Raw genomic sequence first — 18,547 nt, 5'->3', positions numbered from 1 at the left:
TGCTTCTGATTTTTAGTCGGTGTGCTCCTCTCATCTTGTCAGAAATATCAACACCACCTATTGATTTCCTGTATCAAAGTTGGCTGTGGTACATACTTGTGTTTCTTTTCCTGGCGAATCCACCGTCGACAATGAACTTCCCCAAGTACTGTAGCCTCTTCAATGTTAGTTGCCATGGTAACTTGGCTGTTGTCATGCCATCTGATCAAAGTAAGCGATTTTTGTTCGTCTTGTATGGCACGAAATGTTCCTCTTGGCAATTTTTTTTTCAAGTCTCTGAGGGGTGCTTTCTCAATCCGATCGCTTCTTTTTATTCCTATACATTTTATCCCTTTATTTCTAAACGAGAGGTAGAGAATTGAAATAATTGTCAATGAATATTGTACTCTGATGAGGTAGATATCCCACACACAGTCTCTCATTAAGTCTCGAACTAAGAGTCATTTCCCGATTTTTATTCCCTGACGCACCCGCATATGGTTCAAATTTCTGCTGGTAGCCTTCTGAAGTAGCAAGACACCTAAATTTGAATCCATATCGTACCGGCTTTCCTCGAATGAACTGCTTGGCATGGTGACGGCCATAATAAGACTCCATGGCATCGTCAAGGGAAAACATCCCCTAGAGGAGTAGTAAATTCTTGAAATTTCTCACTGAGATGTTCCACGAGTGGCCTTATTTTGTAAATACGACCCGAATTCGAGTTGGCATTCAAATGAAAAAAATCTCTGAATTAATTCAAATCTGTTCCTTGTCATTGCGGAAGAAACGAGAGCATTGTGAGAATCTGCACGGTTTTCCCAAAACATTCGTCTGTGCGTAACAGGAACATAACCAGATAAAAGCAAAATACCAAAGTATACTATGACCTTTTCGCATACCGGTAGCATTTTATTGAGAAAATTGTGGCTGAAAAACAGGCGGAATATATCAACTGGAGCGTATTTACTGACACGCCACTCTTGAATGCATGAGGGTTCTGGCACATCTCTCTTTGTAAACTTTGCTGATTTCTTAAGCTCCTTGTTTACCCAATTTCTTACTTTTCTTACTTTCTTCTGTGGATTCTTGGTTTTATTCCATTCAGAAGATACATCAAAGGATTCTGTAGTTGTAGGAGCCTTCTGTAGTGGTATTTGATTCTCATCAGCTGCAGTAAATGAATGTTCAGAAATGCATATATCGACTCTCTCTTCTAATCCACATGGAGTTTTCTTTACACTTCTGACCTCAATTTCCTGTCTAAGTACACCCTTCCCTACGTCCCAATCTATAGCACACTCATCATCATCACTAGGCCCATCGTCTTGATCAATGTCATTGCAATCAACAGCTTCAGTAAGCACTAATTCCATTTCATCTGCTTCTGGAAAGGGGTCATCATCACCATCGTCATTGTCTAAGCTGTCTAGAATGTTCAGAATGGCCTCCCCATCTGTTATTGTATTGTATCTGAAATTGACAAATTTTCATCTTGTGAATGCCCAGCGCATGATATCTCATACGTTAAAAGATATTTGTGTTTAAATGCCATCTCGATCAGTGAAGATAGCAATTATCATAGGTCAAATCCTCATACTATTCCGGTAACAAATATACCGAAATATGATTTTTTTTTCATAGCTCAATTCCACAATAATTATACCCATCGGCGCGTCATTCTTGTCAGCCTGCTGCGCTACCCACACTTACTTACCGACTATCGTCGTAACTGGAGGAAAACAATAATGTCATTAGCTAGGAAACATTATTGGCGTCCCTGGCGCGCTAAATGATGGCTTTAACAATTCCAAAACACTTGTGGTGACGGAGATATAACGTAATTTGTAAAGCATGCTTTGCATATGATATATCATACTGTGGATACGGGCATTAGTGGTTTAAAATATGGCAGACACGGCATTCAAGTGGATTCAAATATGGCGGTGCAACAACCACTCCGTAGTCTTCTATCTAGCTCCACTTGAATAAAGAGCTCTTAGTTAATACAGTTACGTCTAATGTCTTTGTAGAGAATGTCATACCGCTAAAAAGTACTCTATGATACCTACAGACTCCTTGGGAAGATCCTTCAGTATCTCTTGGTACCTTTTACAGGTGAAGAATGATTTGTGTTATAAAGAGTAGTTACTCCTTCTATGGTTTCTGTAGCACGTTTACGATATTTACAAGGATAGTTTTGAAGTATGTCCCTCAGATTAGAGTTGTTAGAACGGTTATCTGACCACTTTCTGGGCTTGTGTTTAAGATAAACTAAATTAGAGTTGCATGTTGGAGATAGGGCTGATAACACATGTTTTTACAAGGCTGTTATCAGAAATGATCCTTTTATTCAAGAAAGATCTTGAAATAGCTTACCTATACGTTATCATCTTATGGAAGGATGAAAATATGTTCTTTTTTATTGTTGTAATATTTTACCTCCGATTTTCTTAACCTAGAATGATGCGTTGTTGCTTCTTGTAAAGGCTTTGGGCGTCGTAGTTAACAACGCCTTGTGTTCCGTGCGTGTGAAATCTGCCTGATAGCCTGTGTGGTAGTGGTGTTTGTACTTAAGTGATTGGGGAAAAGATTGAAAAAAGAAAAGATTTTCTAGCACGCAGGTACTGTACCATCCCAACCATAATACATATAAAGATACCGGTACGATAGGCTATATTACATCCATTTTTAAATTTCAGTATACATTAGACCTATGTAAGTTTTATATGTTTCTCTGAGACTTGTGTGGAATGAAAAGAGCTTTAAATATGGAACTATACGGTACATTTTTCAGGCATAATGTAGCTTTGCATCTCAGAATGATATTAAGGTACAGAGTTTTTGCAAACTGTTTACAGTTGTAGGCTGATATTTTTCGTATGGCAGATTTAGCACCGAACATTATATTATCTCATAACGACTTGCAACGGCATCACCATTGATTGTGTTCATTAAACAAATCGCTTTCTGAATAAGTACATTCAAACGCTGCTTTTGATTTTTGAGTTTTTCTGTCCACGGTTTGAAAGAGTATCGGTTTTTAAGACTAACAATACTTTTGACCGTTTTATATAGGCTAAAAAAGCACTCAAATCAACTCAGAAACATTAGGCAGTCACAAACGAGACTATTCGTGAAGCCTTATCCACACATTACAAATGTTCTGGTAAGTGCTGAACTGAGTGGCTCAGACGGTTAGGTGCTGACTTACTGACACCAACTTGGCAAGTTCGATCCTAGCTCAGTCCGGTGGTATCTGAAGGTGCTCAAGTACGTCAGCTTCGTGTCCGTAGATTTACTGCCACGTAAAAGAACTCCAGCGGGACTAAATACCGGCACCGCGGTGTCTCCGAAAATCGTAAAAGTGGTTAGTAGGACGTAGAGCCAATAACATTATTATTATTTGTAACTGAAATACATTTTGTTCGTCAAGTCGTTTTAAGCAGAGTGACCTATGTTATCGACATTTTGTCTATCGTTAAGCTTAAAAATGAACTCGAGAAAGTCAATGTTTACAGGTGAATAATACACCTTCATAAGTCTTGTACAGCTACTGTAGGTGTGCCCGCTGTTTTCTCGGGTTAATGGATGTAAGCCTAAACAATGTGTGTCATGTCTCGGAGTTGACAATGGAACCGGTCTTTGGATTTTTAAAGGCATTGGTGTTTGGTTTCTCATAATACGTCTAGATGGAAGTACATCGGAACGTACGTCATGTCCTTGGGTTCGTCATCGGAATAAATTGGGGAGTTTGGAGAAAAAATCTGAATTTTGTATAGAGCCCAGTCACAGAGTGAGGCGTTTTAACAGAAAAGCGGTTGGCAGGCCCAGAGGGAAGATGAGGTGTTGGAGACTGGTGTATTATTGTGACGTAGTGGAAACTCTTAATGCGTGGTCTCTTTATTCCCCCTGATCAACGTTTGTAATATATGCTGAACAGATCTCACCCATCAGCCTAAGTTTGACCCTTACAGTTAATGTAAACCTCTTTCATTGACTTACGGAAAGGACCTGTAAATCTGCCGAATAAGGCTTCTTTATTGGACAAGCACATAGTACCCGCTCATAAAGAACGACGGATACATCGTGGAAAATGAAAGAATATGTAGAAGAATAAACGAATAGGTGCAAAAACGTTTTACTGAAGTCAATAGGTACACGTGCGCAGTACTAATATTCTGCGTGTGATATATGAAAACCATCATCGCAGTAACTGGTGACCTACATACATACATACATTATCATTATAGACTGTTATGCCTTTCAGCGTTCAGTCTGCAAGCCTCTGAGAATTTACTAAACGTCGCCACAATCCTCGATTTGCAACTAGTGTTGTGACCTCATTTAGTTCTATACCTCTTATCTTTAAATCGTTAGAAACCGAGTCTAACCATCGTCGTCTTGGTCTCCCTCTACTTCTCTTACCCTGGTGACCTATTAACAAATAACTATTCAGTTACAACACTTCACATTGAGGTACCGGTACTTATTTTAAATGCATAATTATTATTGTTATTTGTTGCAAAGAGTTAGAAAGAGAGAATTCTGACGTGAAATACGTATTCACATTACACATCAGGTGGTGAAAATTTAAACGGTGTTCATGAGTCCGAATGATATCTCAATGCGACGAAGCCAGATTCCTCGATACACGTTCAAACTCTGTGGCACCATAGCTTATCATAACTAATGCATCAAACACGACTTCGGTGGTCTTCACATTTCTAGTTCTTTCATAAGGACCCAGAAACAAAAATCCAACGGACTTATATCATAACTTCGAGTGGGACCACTTCTACCAATCCAATGACTTGAGATAGCTGTTTCCAGGTACTCGGCCGCGATATGTGCGGAGGTGCATCGTCATGCAGGAACCACAACCTCTGCGATTATCTTGAGCGACTTTACCCACAGCCTCTGGTAACATGTCTATGAGAAAATGAAGATAATGTTAGCCTACTAAACGAGGTAGAAGTACTAAAGAGCCAATGATTGTCTTCACGGGGATTCTACCCACACGTTCAATAAAAACCATTTTTGAAAGTGGCTCTGGACAACAAGATGGGGATTTTTTCATTCCGAATATGTGTGTTATCGAAATTATATATCCCATCTGATACAATACATGTTTCATGAGTAGCTAAAGTTCTCGATAGAACATTTGAGTATTACTGTTGTTGTTTTACCACAAACCATTGGCAGAATTGTTGCTTACGGGAAAACTCTGTCGCCTGAAAATGTTGTACACGTTGTACGTGGTATGGACATGACAAGTGTTCGATGTACAGTAGAGTGAGACACACCACCTCACGTATAACGTCCCTGGTGCTTCCCTTAGGATCATCGTGGACCATGTCCAGAATTTCTTCCTCGGCTGTCAACATACCTTGCTGTCGTGAACGACCCGTCTACCCCAATTTGAGCTGTTGTCGTCCGGTGTCTCGAAGTCTTTGAGGCACGACGACTAACGTATGATCCCTCTGGATGTCTTCGATTAGAAAAATGCTCTTGATCCAGTCATCCTGCACTTGCACAGTCCTCGTGCTTCACCGTAACTGATAACATGCCACATCTCTTATGGTTCGAGAAGCCTGCCATTCTGTTCACTGACTCTCTGTCTTCGTATCTGAACTGAACTTGTCCGACAGTACTGGCGCATGCCCCTGAAGACAATAGGCAGATGTCCTGCACGGGAGGAGAGAGCAAGTGTCACGAGGACTGACCAAGGGCAAGGTAAAATGGAACACAATGGTCGTGCTTCGCTACAGACATTTCAAAAACATCGGACGAAATTCGGTGGTTCCTTGCCTCCTACAATAAAAAAGACAGAAGGCTAATCGTTTAGGACATTTTTTAAGAGTAGCGTCTGCCATCACCAATTTAACGAACTAAAAGTGTTTTATTGTGTATATTGTAGACTACAGCTTATTAGTAACCACAGAACTAATTTCCAGTACCGTACGTGTAATTAATTACAAACTATTTTCATTTCTTTCACGAATTTTATAAATATTTGTCAGTGTTGGCAATATACAATTTATTACCTCAAATGCAGTTCGCATGGTTGTCGATTTAATTAGAGGCCACGAGCACGGTGGCTGTCAGCTACATACTGTATATTTGAGTGTGAAATCTGTCCCCATTATGTTCGTGATGTATGTAGTAGTGATCATTCATCATCATCATCATCATCATCTACTAAAGGCAATGACTTGTCGCTGTAGCCACATCTGACGATCTTCTTGCTAGCCTCTTCATGTTGCTATAACCACATGCCAGTTCACCGACGGAGTTCTTGTATGGCATCCTCGGTCGTCCCCTGGGTCTCTTTCCCAGTACCTACTTTATCTTCAATGATGGTTCGGAGCAAAGGGTCATAGTACTGTACATGTCCAAGGAACGTTGCTTTCCTCTTCTTTATCGTATTATAATAAACATCGATCCTCTTTTACGTTCTTGAATAAAGTCATTTGCTTTTTATCTGGCCAACTTGTTTCTGTAATTCTTCTCCAAAACCAGACCAGTTATCATTAACCGAGATAAACCCCTCAACCACCATGTACATACTACAGCAAAATGGTGAAACGCGCATCGTCGAGATATCGCCTGTCTGAGCGATTTGTAACCTACGATCTTCTGTCACTCATCAGAATTTAACCATGACAAGCCAATGCCGACCAATATACAGCGTAAGTTACCTAAACTACCACAATGAATATTTCTGAAACAAGATGTAAAATTGATGCGCTGTTCTCCGGTAGCGACAGGCTCTAACAGGAAGAGGGGCATGCGCTCCTCCAGCTAAGTACTACTATTGGATGGTTTTACAAGTACTGACACTGTGAATGATAATACATTTAGTTTCGGTACTGTGCGCCGCATGTAGCTAGTGGGGTAAAGTTTTCATATGACGTTTAGCTCGCTTCTTCTTCTTCTTCTTCTTCTTCTTCTTCTTCATTTATTTATTGGGTTTCGCTTGCGCGTTGTACCCAGCTACTAGTCACCGTTCGAGTGAATACTTATCTATGCAGGATGCAATTTTTGTTAGGATGTACTTGTGACAAAAGAATAGGAATTATAATACACAGGGACACAAGGTTCTAAACTTCACGCCAGTGTGACCCATCGCGGCGGCTAGCTACAACAAACGTGACCGGATCAACACCTAGGGAAAAGGACATTAAGTTCGAATATTGGCTTCTGACAAAAATAGGGAAAGTGATTCTGCGATAGGAGGAGTAGGGCCCATTACCGGACAAGAGACTTGAGTAGGAAGAGGGAATTTCGCTCCCAGAACTGAATTTAAAGTACGTCTTCGTATCGGTTCAAGCAGATTGATGCTGCCTATTGCAGTACCACATTTACATAAGCTCGAATCCATCATTTTTAATCTAAACAGATGAGTCGGGCTGCTCATATGGTTTAATCTCATACTATCATATTGGTGATATGATGTCGTATGTAATTGTGAATCATAAACTAAGGTTTCCTCGGAATCACCGGTAATGTATTAAACAAGTGACGACCTTTCCCCGTCGGGTGTTCTCCTCCAATCCGATTGCCACATCTCCCAAATGTATGATCTACAACATTCCAAAAATCAGTGAATGGTAAGGTCAGATTAGGCTAAAGAGTACTGGTAGTCCGTGTCCATTAGCTGCAAGATTAGCTAAGGAATCAGCATGACAATTGCCAGTGATATTAGAATGTCCCTGAACCCAAATTAATGTGACAATAGATCCAGTTAACTGGATATCAAAGCAAATTTTGCGTACATTTCGAACATACCAGTTGTGAGTTACGTTGGTGTTTTCTAACGCCCGTAGCGCACTTAGGGAGTCAGTTGCGATGTAGGCGTGCTTTAGATGCGAATATTTTATTAACAGGAGGGCATGTCGAATGGTAAATACCTCAGCAGTGAAGGATGACATTGCAGAAGGAAGGGTACCCTACCTATATGATTTGGAAATATTAAGTGCCGGCGAATATATACGGCAGCTCCAACATCCAGAGGATTCGTATGTTTTGAACCACCGTTGTAAAAGAATGGAAACAAGTACCTCTGAATACGACAAATGAATACTTTTAGGCAGAGGGGGCGATGGATTTAGAACTACTGGCAGGTTAGTGGCAATATGAGGAAGTATTCATGGAGGAATGGCATTAATACAAAAGTTGGCACGAAAGGAGTGTACTGGTAGCTATTTAGAATTGAGTACGGTACCGTAACGTTTGAATGATCGAATTAGGTGATCCCGAAAAAGGTTTTAAGTGCCCATAATTACGCCGGGTACCGACGTACTGGGATGCCCAGTAATATATCATTAAAAGTGTTAATTTCGATATAATTGGATATGACGCAAACGAAAATACTTTGATAATGTATTTAGAAGCTAGTTCGCTTCGTTTGCGGGCTTCTCACTGGCCGGTCAATCTGGGCATGTGCCCTTCTCTGTTGACTCTTTCATGGGCAATTTTCAGTCAATCAATTAGTCAATACTGATCTGCATTTAGGGCAGTCGCCCAGGTGGCAGATTCCCTATCTGTTGCTTTCCTAGCCTTTCCCTAAATGATTTCAAAGAAATTGGAAATTTATTGAACATCTCCCTTGGTAAGTTATTCCAATCCCTAACTCCCCTTCCTATAAATGAATATTTGCCCCAGTTTGTCCTCTTGAATTCCAACTTTATCTTCATATTGTGATCTTTCCTACTTTTATAAACGCCACTCAAACTTATTCGTCTACTAATGTCATTCCACGCCATCTCTCCGCTGACAGCTCGGAACATACCACTTAGTCAAGCAGCTCTTCTTCTTTCTCTCAATTCCTCCCAACCCAAACTTTGCAACATTTTTTTAACACTACTCTTTTGTCGGAAATCACCCAGAACAAATCGAGCTGCTTTTCTTTGGATTTTTTCCCCGTTCTTGAATCAGGTAATCCTGGTGAGGGTCCCATACACTGGAACCATACTCCAGTTGGGGTCTTACCAGAGACTTACATGCCCTCTCCTTTATGTCCTTACTACAACCCCTAAACACCCTCATAACCATGTGCAGAGATCTGTACCCTTTATTTACAATCCCATTTATGTGATTACCCCAATGAAGATCTTTCCTTATATTAACACCTAGATACTTACAATCATCCCCAAAAGGAACTTTCACCCCATCAATGCAGTAATTAAAACTGAGAGGACTTTTCCTATTTGTGAAACTCACAACCTGACTTTTAACCCCGTTTAACAAAATACCATTGCCTGCTGTCCATCTCACAACATTTTCGAGGTCACGTTCCAGTTGCTCACAATCTTGTAACTTATTTATTACCGGTACTCTATAGAGAATAACATCATCCGTAAAAAGCCTTACCTCCGATTCCACTCTTTTACTCATATCATTTATATATATAAGAAAATATAAAGGTTCAATAATACTGCCTTGAGGAATTCCCCTCTTAATTATTACAGGGTCAGATAAAGCTTCACCTACTCTAATTCTCTGAGATCTATTTTCTAGAAATATAGCAACCCATTCAGTCACTCTTTTGTCTAGTCCAATTGCACCCACTTTTGTCAGTAGTCTCCCATGATCCACCCTATCAAATGATTTAGACAGGTCAATCGCGATACAGTCCATTTGACCTCCAGAATCCGAGATATCTGCTATATCTTGCTGGAATCCTACAAGTTGAGCTTCAGTGGAATAACCCTTCCTAAAACTGAATTGCCTTCTATCGAACCAGTTATTAATTTCACAAACATGTCTAATATAATCAGAAAGAATGCCTTCCCAAAGCTTACATACAATGCATGTCAAACTTACTGGCCTGTAATTTTCAGCTTTATGTCTATCACCCTTTCCTTTATACACCGGGGCTACAATAGCAACTCTCCATTCATCTGGTATAGCTCCTCCGACCAAACAATAATCAAATAAGTACTTCAGATATGGTACTATATCCCAACCCATTGTCTTTAGTATATCCCCAGAAATCTGATCAATTCCAGCCGCTTTTCTAGTTTTCAAATTTTGTACCTTATTGTAAATGTCATTGTTATCATATGTAAATTATAATACTTCTTTGGCCTTAGTCTCCTCCTCTATCTTGACATTTTCCTTGTAACCAACAATCTTTACATACTGCTGACTGAATACTTCTGCCTTTTGAAGATCCTCACATACACACTCTCCTTGTTCATTAATTATTCCTGGAATGTCCTTCTTGGAACCTGTTTCTGCCTTAAAATACCTGTACATACCCTTCCATTTCTCACTAAAATTTGTATGACTGCCAATTATGCTTGCCATCATGTTATTCTTAGCTGCCTTCTTTGCTAGATTCAGTTTTCTAGTAAGTTCCTTCAATTTCTCCTTACTTCCACAGCCATTTCTAACTCCATTTCTTTCCAGTCTGCACCTCCTTCTTAGTCTCTTTATTTCTCTATTATAATAAGGTGGGTCCTTACCATTCCTTACTACCCTTAAAGGTACAAACCTGTTTTCGCATTCCTCAACAATTTCTTTAAACCCATCCCAGAGTCTGTTTACATTTTTATTTACCGTTTTCCACCGATCATAGTTACTTTTTAGAAACTGCCTCATGCCTGCTTTATCAGCCATATGGTACTGCCTAATAGTTCTAATTTTAAGACCTTCCTTTCTATCACATTTATTTTTAACTACTACAAAAACAGCTTCATGATCACTAATACCATCTATTACTTCAGTTTCCCTATAGAGCTCATCTGGTTTTATCAGCACCACATCCAGGATATTTTTCCCTCTGGTTGGTTCCATCACTTTCTGAATCAGCTGTCCTTCCCATATTAACTTATTTGTCATTTGTTGGTCATGCTTCCTGTCATTCGCATTTCCTTCCCAATTGACATCTGGCAAATTCAGATCTCCTGCTACAATCACGTTTCTTTCCATGTCATTTCCCACATAGCCGACTATCGCATCAAATAATTCCGAATCCGCATCAGTGCTACCCTTTCCCGGTCTGTACACTCCAAATATATCAAGTTGCCTATTATCTTTAGAAATGAGCCTTGCACCTAGAATTTCATGTGTCCCATCTTTAACTTTTTCGTAGCTTACAAATTCTTCTTTCACCATATGAATACTCCCCCTCCCACCATTCCTATCCTATCTCTATGATACACACTCCAGTGCCGTGAGAAAATTTCTGCATCCATTATATCATTTCTCAGCCATGATTCAACTCCTATTACAATATCTGGTAAGTATATATCTATTAAATTACTTAATTCTATTCCTTTCTTTACAATACTTCTACAGTTCAACACTAACAATTTTATGTCATCCCTACTTGATTTCCAGTTCCCTGTTTCCTTATCACCGCTCCCTAGGCCACCCCATTTCCCTGAATGTACCTCCCTATTACCCTTCCAAACAAATTGTCTAACTTATACGTACCACTGCGGTTTAAGTGAAGGCCTTCTAAGTGCAGATCCCTATCTCCTACCCACCCATTAGGATCTAGAAATTTCACTCCCAGTTTCCCACATACCCACTCCATAGTCTCATTTAATTCCCCAATCACCCTCCAGTCAGTATCCCTCCTACCCAGTATTCCACTAATAACAATCTCCGCTTTCTTATACTTCATCCGTGCTGCATTTACCAGATCCCACACATCTCCAACTATGTTGGTACTTATATCAGCTTGCCTTACGTTGTTGGTACCAACATGAAACACTACCACCTTCTCCTTCCCCTCCTCCCTCTCTTCTGCTTTCCTCAACATCTGCCTCAACCTAATTCCTGGATAACATTCTATCCTGGTTCCCTTTCCTCCACACACTTTCCCCACGTGTCTAACGATGGAATCCCCCATGACCACAGCCTCAACCCTCGTTCATGCCTGCATGGAACTTAACAGTAGGCCTACTATTTCTTAATACGCACAGAACAGGAGATTTATGATCATTGGTGAAGCCTACCAGCTACGAATGAAAAATAGGCTTACGCTTATAGCACCGAGTCGAAAATCCGTTTAAAAATACCAGCGTTGCAAGTCTGCGGTCTGAAAGGTGTGTTGTGCTGACTAATGAAGTTAGTAAATATACGTAATTTTTAGTGTATTGTAGTTAAAATTAAATCTGTCGTGCACAGTGTGCAGCAGTGATGTTTGCTAGGATGAGACGTGGGGCTATAAAACAAATACCACTAGTCCTAGGTTACAGTTTCCCTTTTCGGTGGTTGGTTTAGTGAACATCAAGCTTTAAGCATTTTGTGCTGCAGCCAGTAGCCAACAGAGAAGCCTGCTGTGTTGTCAAGACTGCTTCACAAGTTACTGCCCTGGTCTCTGCTACCGACAATACTTAACACCTGATCAGTGGAGATGGTAGCCTGAGGTTTAGCAAATTAAATTCCTTAGCAAAAGTCCGGCTTTGTGTCTAAATGGATAGAATGCTTGCCTTTGGTCCGATGGCCCCGGTTCATTTCTCAGAATCAACCTCCTTGCACTGTTAATTCCCCTGGTTTGGGGACTGGGTGTTTATGACATCTTTGCCATTCATTTCATCTTCATTAGGTCACCATCAAGCCTATACAGATGGCATGCACCATTATTATTATTATTATTATTATTATTATTATTATTATTATTATTATTATTATTATTATTATTATTATTATTATTAAATAAAATTTTGAATTTTACAGAATTACCAGTGGTCGTACTATCATTCACTGGTTTATTAGCTTCCTTGCAAGATCAGTGGTGGTGTCCAACCCATGATCATGGGTTCAATTCCAACTAACAAAAGAGAATCTCGTCACCTCAGAGAATCTCTGAAAGATTGCATTTCATTTTAGCAGATCTATCTATAAAATGAAAACTATACTACTCCTGTAACAGCAGCCCTGCAGTGTCTTCCTATAAGGATGTAGAAGTAAACAGGAGTGAAATAGCAGCACTCTGTTATCTTTGAGTATGATATAAGGAAGTATATACGATGAGGAACGCATGCTTCTTAGTCAGCAGTGGCAATCTGATGGAGCAAAGCCTACCACAGCTAATCCCAGTCCCCGCACCGATCAGACATACAGCAGCAGGCCACACGAGGTGGGTTGAAGGGAGAGGGACGCAAAACCTGGGCAGCAAGATCTGTCTCCAATGCCTTGCTCTCAGAAATACGTGCAATGTTTTTCTCTTATTGCTCTCAAGTTTTGTAAATGGAACAATGTGTCAGTTGCTTACATTATAATGTGCTTTAGATTTCCATTGTTCTCATTTGAGGTTCAGGCTTCACCAATAGCCTTGGTAGCCCTCAGTACCAGTATACGCCACTGGTGTGCAGATATACAGTATCACTGTGAAGAGTCACATAAGGGATATCACATATGTACTCATCGGTATGATTAACCTGTAACCTAGGTTCATAAACTGAGTAGTTCTTCTAAAACAATGAATTCTGTAAGTAATATTTTATGCGGACCTTTTATGCAACTAGCCCTAACTGAAAATGACAGAGATAAAGATACTTGGTCGAACAACACCTCATTTACAACTAGAACATATGGGGCAATATAAAGAGCATGAATAGAGGCATAAATTCCAGCCAGGGATGTATACAGAACATGAATGGTTGTGTGTGGCTCTGACTCAAGCAATGCATTTTTAAAAATTTATTTTATGTGTATATTATTCGGACATGACATGACTTGGACAAATATCAGAGAAACAGACCTCAAGACACTTGAAAGAAAAAATGAAAAATCGTGGAATTTCCTACAAACATATCAATTCATGCACAGATTTAGCTGTGTTAGGCAAAGTAAATATAGTGATCCAATTGGATTCTTCTTAATGACAGTCCATTGACAAACATAATGATCAGGTTTATATGCACCTACTATGCAGAATTATTCAGTGTATAAAATTCTGTGATGCATTTAAAGTGGTACTGCATGGCCAAGGTGAGACAGAAAATTCCCTAAATCCTGAAATTTCCAAAGCTCTCATTAATTTGGTAGCCAAAATGGGCGTTACTATGAAAGAGCATCTGTCCACAACATCTTTACTTAGAGCTACATCAAATACCATTCAGAACAAGCTTCTCAACTGTAGCCTATGTTGTATGTGTGCAGGGAAATTTTTCCTTTCTTTTTTCAGAAATTTGGGAATCCCAATTCATGGTAGGTCAATGTCAGTTACAGCAAATTAATCCAATTTTAAGTCAGGGTTATGATGGAGCCAGCGTGATAAAGAGAAGGACAGGGGGTGTGCAGGCAAAATTGAAAGTGCACTATCCTACTGTGCATTTCATTCATTGCTCGTAGATGGCAGTAGCATTTTGAAATGGAGACCTTCTATGTAGAATATTTCTTTGGCAAACTCATAAACCCTCCCTGTCAACCATGTGACCTTGCTGCAGTGGGGAGGCTTGTATGTCCCTATGAAGCGGGTAGCCAGGCCGTAGGTGCAACCATATCAGAGGGATGTCTGTCAAGAGACCCGACATACAAATAGTTCATGGAAAGTGGGTAGGAGCCTTTCAGAAGTTGCAAGGGCAGCAGTCTAGATAATTGACTAATATGGCCTTGTAATAATACTCAACATGGCTTAGCTGTGTTGATACTACTACATGACTGAAAATAACGGGAAACTATAGCCATAACAACTCCCGAGGACATGCAGCTCTCTCTGAATGAATAAGGTACTGATGATGGCTTCCTCCCGTGTAAAGTATTCTGGAGGTAAAATAGTCCCACATTCGGATCTTCAGGTAAGGACTACACGAGGGGAGGCAATCATCAGGAAGATGGATACTGACATTCTGTGAGTCGAGCGTAGAATGTTAGAAGTCTGAAACACTGTGGTAGGTTGGATAATCAGAAAAGGGAGATGGATAGACTAAAGTTAGATGTAGTTGGTATAAGTGAAGTACATCGGCAGAGAGAGCAGGATTTTTGGTCATGTGACTACTGAATTATCAACATAAAATCAGTGCCACCCTTTCTAGGTCTGTACACCCTAAAAATATTAGGTGCATATTTACCTTTAGAGATTTGCCTTACACCTAGAATTTCATGTTTCTCATCCTAACTTTATCATAGCTTAAAAATTCTTCTTTCACCTGTATCCATACTCCCCCTCTTACTGCTCCCATCCTGTCTCTATAATAAACAGTCCACTTCCACAAGAAAATTTCCACCATAGAGTCGCCTATGACCACAGCCTCAACCCCACCCACCTCATTAGATCCTCTCCTCTCCTGGACTCCCATAACTTCCTTGAATACTGCAGAACCTACTTCCTCCTCCCTTCTCCATGACCCTGTTCCACCTCCCTCTTCATATCCTCTACTCTACTCCTTTATGTTTTCTTATCCATACTTGTGATATGAATAAAGATCACAGATAAAGCTTTTTGGAGATATTCCCCATTATTAAATTTTAACAAACTTCCAAATATCTCTGGATATATATGACGTATCTAAAAGTGTTATGAATTTTAGAAAATCTAATTTCCCATCTTTTATACCAGATGCATTTGTATATAAAGTTTACATTTTTTATTGCCAAGTCCTTCAACAATGAGCATCGCTGACATGGAAATACTGCATAGTGTCATGCTAACAAACTAACTGGCAATGGTGGTGGTTATTGCAACAAAGAGAAACAAAAGGGAAATATTTGTATCAGTTAACTCAGTTCCACTCTTACAATCAATGTAGGAAGGCTATTTGGCCAGTGTTTGATGTGAATCACCTTTATGCACGCTAGACAGAAATTGCTTACATATGTATTTTCCCAACCTCTTTTTGAAGCCCAGTGATAAGTGAGAGCGGAATACCCTTCTAAAGTTAATGAAGCTGAACTTATTGAGCAAAACAAATATTTTAACGATGTTATTTCCAAAGAAGAGGTAAATGCTGCAATAAAAAGAATTTCTGTAGACACGGCCAGTATCCCGATCACATCATTATACAGACAATTAAGAACAGGATTGCCTATGAAATCATTTTGTTGATTGGTACTAGAATGTTTGAAAAGAGCCAGGACAGTTCTCATTCACAAAGGAGGGGACAATGATTGCCCAGCTAACTGGCATCCAGTAACCATCTATAGCAGGGCCTCTCAAACGCTCAAATTCTCACGCATGCAAACAGCGGCGCAGAGTTCCTTGCACAGTGCATCGGTCCCACTCAGCTTGGCTCGGACCAACACTTCGTCTCTGGGCTACTCGGCTAAGCTCGGCTCAACTCAGCTCGGATTTGGAGCACTACGGAGCAAGTGAGGAAGAGGGAGACCGAGGGAGCGAGCGAGACAGGCGTGGGGAAACAGAGAGACAGCGCTATTGCTCCAAATCGAGGAGTCGTGGTCAGCACTCAGGTCAACCAAGCAAAGTCATCTTGTGCATCATGCACAGTGCATTCACCAGGCACATGCACCCTTAGAGGCCCTGATCTATAGCATAATTTGGAGGGTAATTGAAGAAGTACTAGACCAAAAGTGTTGTCAATATATTAGTTTCAATCAGAACCAGAGGGGATTCAGTAACTCCCCAGGTACACATCTACCCCCTCCCTCCCTTGCACTACAGCCCTTGAAGGGCCTTGGCCTACCAAGCGACCGCTGCTCAGCATGAAGGTCTGCAGATTACGAGGTTGAGTGGACCTCGAACCAGCCCTCAGGTCCAGGTAAAAATCCCTGACCTTAAGCTTAAGTGAACAAACACGATGTCTGCATAGTGTTTATAGACATCAGAAAAGCTTTTGACAATATGGGGCACCTCCATCTAAGAAAGACTCTTGATTCAACTGGTACTCCCAATAAATTGACCAACCAGAAAACTGATCCATCCAATTTAAATATGGTCTATTGCAAGGTTCTCCACTATCTCCTGCTCTGTATAATTTAGCAACAGATCATATTCTTGCAGAACTATCTGAGTAATCTATAGCTAGCCGGTAAGGTTTCCCTCTAATGAATGGAGAACAAAGACTGATGATCATGTTTTGCAGATCATTAGTAACAATGTGGAAGCAGCAGCTGAACTGAAAAAAATTGCCCTACAACAGTTTCATGAAATAGGCCTTGACATAAATGTTTCAAAATCTGTACTGTATGCGTCAGGCAAGGGAAACCTCAGTATAAATCAACAAGAAATAAGAACACAAGCCCATGGTGAATCAGTATGCTATCTAGGCATACATTTCTCTGACAAACTGTTATTTGACCCTCAAACTACCCCGGAAAAACTATGAAACTGTGTAGAAATTCTTGTTAACTCACCTTTACTGCAAGCAGACCAGAAATTCAAAACAGTTCAATTACTCCAACTCTTATATATCCATTCTAGGCAACACCTACGCACAAATTTCCACAAAAGTAGACCAGGCAGATCCCAGGACAGCACCCTCTGTCAGCGTTGCCACATAAAGCATGAAACACTTGCCATGACCTAGGTGCTTGTCCATTCAGAGATGTTTTAAGGAACAGTCGAAACCATAAGATTCGACACATGATGGCCGGTGTCCTCAAAGAATGAGAGTACGGTGTCCTCAAAGAATGAGGGTATATGGTCTACGAGGAAGTGTCTGGATTGGCGGCTAATGGAAGCACCAGACAAACAGATATCATTGCCTTTAAACTGGAAAACAAGAATGGAATGATCATTGACACAACGGTGTGATTTGAATCACATTCTGGTCAACCAAAAGAAGTGGATTTGGAGAAGAAGAACATTTGTGACCCTACAGTCTTGTATTGTAAAGAAAAATATGAACTGCAAAATATATTAGTCACAGATTTGATGTCGTAGCCCGGGGAACAATTCCTAAATTCTTATCGCAGTTTTGGACTTCATTAGGTTTAGTAAAACATCTGTTGACAAACAGCTGCCATCTGCGATTAATTTTAAGAAACCATTTCTGCAGTCAATAGGACCATGCATGTACTATTTGCTTAGTCATTCTTTTTTGTACTGTATGTGAAAGACATTTCATATTCCATACTCATATGATATATTACATAGTATTTTTTTATAACCTGTTAAACAGTGATGCAGTGGTGTGCGCTGAGTCCAAGACGTGGGCTACCACTAGACATAGGTTACCCTTTTTCGATGATTGGTTTAGTGAATGTCAAGCCTTTTAAGAGTTTCGAGCTGTAGTCAATAGCCAACGGAGTAGCCTGCTGCATTGTCAAGGCTGTTTCAGAAGCTACTGTCCTGGTCTTTGCTGCTGTCAGTAGTCAACAGCTGATCAGTGGAGATGGTAGTATAAGGTTTAGCAAATTAGAGTCAGGCCTTGCGACTAAATGGATAGAATGCTTGCCTTCGGTCCAATGGTCCAGGTTCAGTTCTTAGAATCAACCCCCTCGTACTGTTAATTAATTAATTTCATCCTCATTAGGTCACCACCAAACCTACACAGATGTCATGCACCATTATTATTAAATACAAAATTTGAATTTTACAGCATTACCAGAGGTTGTACATATTGTTCACTGGTTTATTAACTTCCTCGGGAGACCAGTGGTGGTGTCCGACCTGTGTTCACGGGTTTGATTCTAACCAACAAAAAGA

At 40.2% G+C, this 18,547-nt stretch overlaps 1 protein-coding gene across 4 annotated transcripts in view; it reads left to right on the top strand.

Annotated features, from left to right (window-relative positions):
• Positions 1 to 18,547, top strand: part of LOC136875263 (endoglucanase E-4) — a 226,725-nt gene that overhangs the window by 18,550 nt on the left and 189,628 nt on the right. The gene's annotated exons all lie outside the window — the stretch shown is intronic.

This window comes from Anabrus simplex, chromosome 1 (assembly GCF_040414725.1).
Source record: "Anabrus simplex isolate iqAnaSimp1 chromosome 1, ASM4041472v1, whole genome shotgun sequence".
Taxonomy (NCBI): Eukaryota; Metazoa; Arthropoda; class Insecta; order Orthoptera; family Tettigoniidae; genus Anabrus; species Anabrus simplex.
Note: the sequence above shows the minus strand (reverse complement) of the source record. Positions and strands in the feature narration are given on the sequence as shown.